Raw genomic sequence first — 7,382 nt, 5'->3', positions numbered from 1 at the left:
CCCAAAAAAGGATCATTTAAAAAAATCAGGAAACGTAAAATAAAAAACCAACTGAGACAATGGCAAACTTAAACCCACTTCGCTCAGCTACCCCGTGCACATTGACTACGCACGGGCCCCTAGTATTATTAAAGCTTATTTCTACACGTGGCCGATAGAGCACACTCGCCGCCGTCCCACGACACCCAACCACCCACCGACCCGGGAATCCCGGACGTGTCGATTTCCCACCCGTTTATTTTCGGGTCGCGGGTCGGCGCCGAGTGTCGCGGGTCGCGGGCCGGCGAAGTGAAGCGGCGGCCGACGCGGCCTGGCCTGGCCTGGTCGTGCCCGCTTGCCATCGCCCCCTCGCGCCACCGTGCAGACCACCCACCCGCCCCGCGCGGCCAGGGCCCAGGGGAGTGCCAACACCAAACAGCACTTACCCCAAAGCCCCGGCCCCGCCCGGGACCGACCCGACCGGGCCCGCCCCGCGACACTCCCACTGAGCCGCGCACACCACGGCCACATCATACCGACTTATCTACCCAACCTGAGCGAGTGGCGAGAAATAGACGGATAAGAAGATGGCTTATGGGTCCTCGTAAAAACAAATGATAAGGAAGGGGAGGAAAGAAAAGGGAGATTTTTCCTTTTTCCTCGGGCGGAAACTGGGGAGAAAGAGATGGAAGGAAAACAAGCAGAGCAAACCCCCCGCCCGGCCCCCTGCCGCCCGTCGCCAGCCTGTCTCGGCGAATGGACCTTTCCCGCGCCTCCAGCCGCCCCCAGAGTCCGGTTGGCCCACAGGGGGCCCTCCCCGTTCAGGTTGCCCACGTCGCCCGCGTTAAAATTTCACCCAGTTTCTTTGAAACGAGAGATGAATAACACATTGCGCGGTCACCTCATGCTGATCCGACTCGCGAGGTTCAAATAAGGCGCGTGCAGTTAAGGGTGCGTGGCGCACATGTGATGGAGCAGACCTATCCTGATTGCTTTTGCAGCCCCATACCCCGCCTATATTTTTATTTACCCTGCTCACAGGGGGTGCACAGCACCTGGGGCCTTCATTTTAATAACAACCCTTTCGCCAGACCTGGGGGCGGCCTGGCCGACGGCGTAGTACAGTTTCATCGAAAATCAGCGCGCGTGGCACCCGCCCCGCCTCGATACGCGCAGGGCCTCTGTTAGCAGCACAAGCCACCCACTCCTCGGCGGGGTGGGGCCCGGGCGGGGCCCCGGGGGGCGGCACCAGCGGCGGGGCTGAGCCGGACCGACGGGTGGAGCTGGGCTGGAAGGGAAGAGGGTCGGGCGGTGGGCGTTATGGGCTGGGCCTCTCTCTCTCTCCTCCGCGCCGCCCCCGCCCGCCCCCGCGCCACCCCCCGCATTTAGGTCAGGGTTACAGCGCGAGGCGGGGCGGGGGAGAGAGGCCCAGCACGTGGCGCTCCAACCCCCTCCCGCCCCCGCCGCCACCACCCGCAGTGCGGCGCGAACATACCCCGCGCTCTGGGGACGTCAGCAGCGGCGACGTACCCCACCATCCATTGCGTAAATAAAGGGCCGCATAGGGGTGGAAAATCGATAGCGCCGTTCTGTTACTCCATCGGAGCAACTCACTCGCGGTGCGGAGCACGCACGGCCACGACTGTCGTCGTGAGGCAGCCGCACCGCACCACATCGGAGCAGCGAATAAAGGGTAAACGATGGGAAATGACGGAGGAGCGCGGGGCGGGCGGGGCGCGGCGGCCGGCAGCCACGCGTTCGCACGAGAAGCCCGCGCCCCGCCCGTTGCGAAGCAAGCGAGGAGGATGCGGCGGCGTTGCCCAACAAACACGTGCGAAAAAAGAAACAGATGGAACCCCCCAGGGGGAAGGGAGAGGAGCATGGCGTTGCGCTGGTAAAAAAGAAAAGACCGTGGAGAGGAGAGGGGAAGGGGTGGCGAGATTTGCCGCCATAGTGTTGGGAGGGGAGAGGGTACTGCAGCAGTCCAGCTGACGTCAAAGCCGTTGGAGGCCAGCCGAGAGAGAAGGTGGGAGGAGGGGGTTGATAACGGAGAGTGGACGTGGAGGGGGGAAGGGGGTCGGTGTTGGGGTAGTCAAGGGTGTGCTCGAGTGTGAGGGGGCGGGGCAGGCGGTACCAGTACTCGTTTCGTTAGTGCGCGTCGGCACGGGTGAGGGGGCACAGAGCCGCTGCAGGGCTCCGCGAGGTAGGCCGACCCGCCGTGCTCGGGTGTCCGACGGAGCGGCATACCCACAAGGCGCCGTGAGGCAGGCCGCCCCGTTGGACAGTGAAGTGCGGCAGGTCGGCCTACCCACAAGGCGCCGTGAGGTAGGCCGGCCCGTCTGACACCTAAATGCGGCGGGTCAGCCTACCCATAAGGCGCCGTGAGGTAGGCCGACCCGCCAGACTGTGGAGTGCGGCGGGTCGGCCTACCGACAAGGCGCCGTGAGGTAGGCCGCCCCGTCGGACAGTGAAGTGCGACGGGTCGGCCTACCCGTAAGGCGCCATGAGGTAGGCCGACCCATAGGGCGTCGTGAGGTAGGCCGACCCGCCGCACTCAGGTATCCGACGAAGCTGCCTATTCATATGGCGCCGTGAGGTAGGCCGGCCCGCTGAACTCGTCTGTCCGGCGGGGTAGCCTACCAGCAGGGCGCCTTCCACCAGGAAACCGAAAAGCTCACCCCGTTCCACCGGGCTCAACACGCAATTATCACACCAGATGACCAGATCAGAACGAAATGCCGCGGGCCCGGCCGCTAGCCCGTCGATTTGCGCCCTATTTATAGCTGTGCTCCTGATCGGCGCGCGTGCGCGAGCGACTGCACGGAATATCGACGATCGAGAAGATGGATAGAGACTGATGTGAGGTGGAGGGGCTGGGGGCGGGGGGCGCGCGAGTGTGAGTAGAGCGGGCTGTCGCGTGACTGGCGGCGCTGCACGCCAATACCCGAACCAATTGTGCAGCAGCGCCGCCCGGCCGGCCTGCCGAGTGTGTGAGGGCGCAGAGCGGGCGCAGCATAGCCACTCTTCAGAACCATTCCCACACCACACAGCGCACACACGCTCCGCGTGCGGACGGGGCATCCGCGCGCGGCTGGCTCCACCGTGCGAGGCGGGCCCGGCTAGCGTGACGTGTCCCTGCTACTCCAACGCAACCAGCAGCCACCCCCGAAGGGGGCGATGGCCTCCCACTCGGCCGGGGCGGGGCTGGCTGCACGGGGCGTTACCGCAGACGCTCCGCCGCCACCGCGACACGCCACGCCCTGTTGGCGCTTCAAGAGCCGCCGCCGCCGTCGCACCCCCGTCTCCTTCAGGAAGAAAGGAGGCCGAAATAAGAGGCCATCAAGGCCCCTGCCTGGTGTACACCGCCCGAGGACAGTGGCGGCAGCGGCAGCAGCAGCAGCGGTGGTGGCGGCGGCGGCAGGGGCTCAATGATGTATGGACCCACGGGGTCCCCGGCACAAGCCCTGGCCGGGGGGCCTATGTGCGCCGCGGAACTAATCGCGTCCCCCGGGGCGGCGGGGCGGGGCGGGAGGGGCGGGAGGGGCCCCCGCAGCGCCAGCGCCGCTGCATAATTAATTTCAAACATGGCTGCTGCTGCTGCTGCTGCTGCTGCTGCTGCTGCTGCTGCTGCTGCTAGGCACGGCGGCGGCGACGGCGACGGCGACGACGACGATGAAATCCGCATCCATATAACATCACTGCTCCGCGCCGTGTCGCGGTGACGCGATCGCACGCCAAGTCAGAGGAGAGAAAAACAGAGGCTGGAGCTCGCGGACTGCCTGGCTGGAGTGGCTCCAGGAGCGCCAGCAGCGCCACCAGCACACCGGAGCGTGCGACCCAGCTCCGCGCCACGGCTCCGCCCAGCGCGGCTGAGGTCATTCTATTCTGCCGCGCCTCGCCGCACCAACCACTTCACGGACGACCTGGAGATTAGCTTCGGGAAGTGGCCGCGCCGCCACCGCCGCCGCCGCCGCCGCCGCCCCGCCCCCGCCGAGGCGCCGCAGGGGGCCCCCGTGCCATCATCCACTCCAGAGAACTACCGGACCGGGGGTCGTTAAGGCCTCTTTAACTTTCGCGCGGGGCTTGCTTTCTTCGTCGTCAACGACGACTTCGTCGTCATCGGCACCTCGGCGCCCGCCTTTGGCGCGGAGAGGGGGAGAGGGGAGAAGGCCCTTGCCGAGGGCCCCGTTACAGGCGGGGGCCCTCCTGGTGCTAACAGGCCCCCACCGCGCAGCCTCCACATGCTTCATTTACGCCCCTCCCTCCTCATCACGGCCCGAGTGGCAGTAGGGCGATCACATCACATACGATATTCTATTCCCCGCTCCAATCTGAGCCGCGCAGCTCGGCGGCGGCGCGGCTGGCCGGCTCATGGGGGCCCCGTGCAGCGCACGGCGTGGCGCAGCAGCAAGCGGCTCCGCGCCCTATAAATAGCGACACATGGCGACACAAGGGCCTAACTGCACCACGTGTCACCACGTGTGCGCAGCCACGCACCGCAGCGGGGGGACATGGACACGGGGAGTGACACAGATGCAAATCAGTGATGGACGCGGGGAACGGGGAGAGTGAGATAGAGAGAGGAGAGAGAGATAGCTGGTGAGGACGACGTCAACGCGGCCGACGAAAATGGGACAAGAAAGGCGCCAAACTAATTACTCTGCAGAAAAGACGGGCGGCGGAGGCGGCAAATAAGGAGAAGTGGAAATGGGGGGGGGGGTGAAGGATACCACCGCGGGCAGGAGGGATGTGGGAGGAGAAGAGCAAAGACGGACGCGCCCGAGAGGAAAACGGAATGCAAAGACCTCGGCGTCCTATCATAGGGCGAGAGGGGGGCTCGGCTATTCCTCTCCAACTGATGGGGACCAATATTTTCACAACCAACCCGCGCCCAGCTGCGCGCGCGGCGTCGGCGGGCACCGGGTGCAGCAGCAGCAGCAGCAGCAGCAGCAGCAGCAGCAGGGCCGAGCCGCGAGCAGCACCGAACCAGGAAAGTAGGGCAGCAGAGAGGCAAAATGAATGGAATCAAGACAAGCCATGCGTAAATGCTCTCGCAGGAGGCAAAAAGGAGCCAGGGGAAAAGCGGCGACAACTTTCCAGGCAGCGCACCGCCGCGCGGGGCGGGGCGGTCCCGTCGGGGCCCGGCCTTCCATTAGGCGCTTCCTGGCGGGGCGGGGTAAGGCGGGGTGCGGAACCGGCGCGCCGCCGGGACCCGAAATTGGCTCCTGCAAAGTTTGAGCGCGCAACGGTGTGGGATGACGAGTAATTGAAACTCTCAAGAGCGATGAGGGCAGTGAGGGCAGTGAGGGCACCGCGCGGGGCGGCGGCGGGGTGGAGGACAAGGAGAGCCCCCGGCCGGTCAAGCCCGCGCGGTGGTCTGCACGAGGAGCCCGGGGCAGCCCAGCCCAGCCTCCCAGAGAGCCCCGCCCTCCCAGTCCCAGTGCCCCTGACCCGCAGCTCGGCTCGCGCGGCGCAGCTCCACACCAGTTCCTTATGCCCGACCAGCCGCGCCCCAATTGAATACATTGGCGGCCCTGCACGGCAAAAGTGCAGGCAGGCGGCCGGCGAGTGGCAGGGTCGTGATTGGAAGAGTACGAGAGCGAGCTCTGTCTCTGTCGCACGGCCGGGAGCTGCAACACTTGACTATACCCGGACGAAGACGAAGGGCTCCCGTTCCGAGCGAGCACGGCGCGCACAGCACGAGCACGGCCAGCAAGCCAGGCAGCGAGCAAGGCAGCAAAGGCCCCACGGGCCCCGCCGTCTATGGTTACAGATCTGTAGGAAAGCTTTGTCCAAACGGGATCAGGGAAAGACCTCCAGGAGAAGGGGGAGGAGGTAGGAGGAAGTAAGCCAACGGCCAGGGCTCGTCGGCTTAGCGCAAGGAGCTGCTCGCCTGCAGGTTACAGAATGGCGTGCGGCCCCGCGCCCCTCCCCGCCCCGCCAACGGATTTAAACGGGCCGGGTCGCGCCGGGGCCGCGCGTGGCGCACGATGACAAGGGGGGCCGCCCTGGCCGGGCTGAGCTGAGCTGGCCCCAGTGGGGCTCCAGCGGGGCTTCACCCGGGCGGGCGCACTCCGCGGGGGGCGCACGGGAGCAGCACGAGCAAGGGGCCCCGCCAGGCCCCGCCCGGCCCCGCCCGGCCCCGCTGAAGAACCGAACGGCACAGTCTAACATATTGGTCATCACCGTTCACCTTCCATCATAAATCACAGATTTTTCACAAATAACTTCATGCCACACAGTAAAAGTGCATTTTGTCACTGAAGTGACACACGACGAGTCCTATCGTGATAAAAGATTTGCCCACATTTTATATTTATAGTCACTTCACGAAAAAGTTGTTTCTTGACAGTGCAGCGCCACCACGGCGGCGCATCCAGGACAGCGGCCGGCTAATAACGGGCGCCTCGCCTCGCCTCGGCCGCGGTCCCGCAACGACACCGGGGCCGGGCCGGGCGGGGGCGGGCGTACACTGCCCGGCAAAGAAAAGAGAACCGCAGGCAGAAAGTCTGAGGTCGACTTCAACGCCGCGTTATAAGCATGGGGGGTTCTTAACTTTCCGCATCTAAGATATGCGTTAGTTATGTAACGTAACTACACTGAAAATCCAACAGTGTGCTTAGCAACAAAACATTAAAGTTAATTTTATGGGTTGTCAAAAAACATTCCATAGTGAGTATCAGACTTCGACATTGGACAAAAATTCTACAAACTTAACGTTTCAGTAGTCTCTCATTAGTTAAAAGTTATAACTTTACCAGTTTGTTATCAACGTTACAGGGTGCCTCAGTGTTAAGAGGTGATGAGTTTGACGACTTGGTTGACGAACAGTCTTTTATTCACACCAGAATGACATCGTGTCGCTAGTAGAGTACGGCAAAGAGCAAGGCACAGGGTCGTGCGATCCGGGCGGGGAGGGGGAGGCAGACCAGGCAGGAGGGTCCGGCCAAACAACTTCACACTGACCCGACCGCAGCCACCAGGGCGGCGGGAACACGTGAAAATAAAACAAAGCGAACGGCTTGTGGGCCTGGTGCAGCTGGTGGGGGGCGCAATGACCGGCCTTGCCACAATACCCGGCCCACATACACAAACAGGCTGCTGGGCCAGCCGCATCACCCGCCAATAACAACTCAAACAGGTCGTTATATACTCGCGGCGTAAAGTGAACAAAAAATAACAAAAGCCCCCCACGAAAAGTAACGATGGCAAAAATGTGATTGTCGTCGCGTCGCGTTTGCGGGCGCGCGCGACAGGTGTGATAATTATTATTTCAAGGAACGGTGGCGCTTCGTGGTGAGGGGCACACCGCACGTTGGAAGGCAGACCGCGCGGTGTTCGTCTCTCTCTCTCTCTCTCTCTCTCTCTCTCTCTCTCTCTCTCTCTCTCTCTCTCTCTCTCTC

General features: G+C 63.6%; 1 protein-coding gene across 1 annotated transcript in view; it reads right to left on the bottom strand.

Annotated features, from left to right (window-relative positions):
- Positions 1 to 7,382, bottom strand: part of LOC113203244 (ubiquitin-like protein 3) — a 28,088-nt gene that overhangs the window by 7,999 nt on the left and 12,707 nt on the right. The gene's annotated exons all lie outside the window — the stretch shown is intronic.

This window comes from Frankliniella occidentalis, unplaced genomic scaffold (genome assembly GCF_000697945.3).
Source record: "Frankliniella occidentalis isolate FOCC.00 unplaced genomic scaffold, Focc_3.1 Scaffold107, whole genome shotgun sequence".
Lineage (NCBI taxonomy): Eukaryota > Metazoa > Arthropoda > Insecta > Thysanoptera > Thripidae > Frankliniella > Frankliniella occidentalis.
Note: the sequence above shows the minus strand (reverse complement) of the source record. Positions and strands in the feature narration are given on the sequence as shown.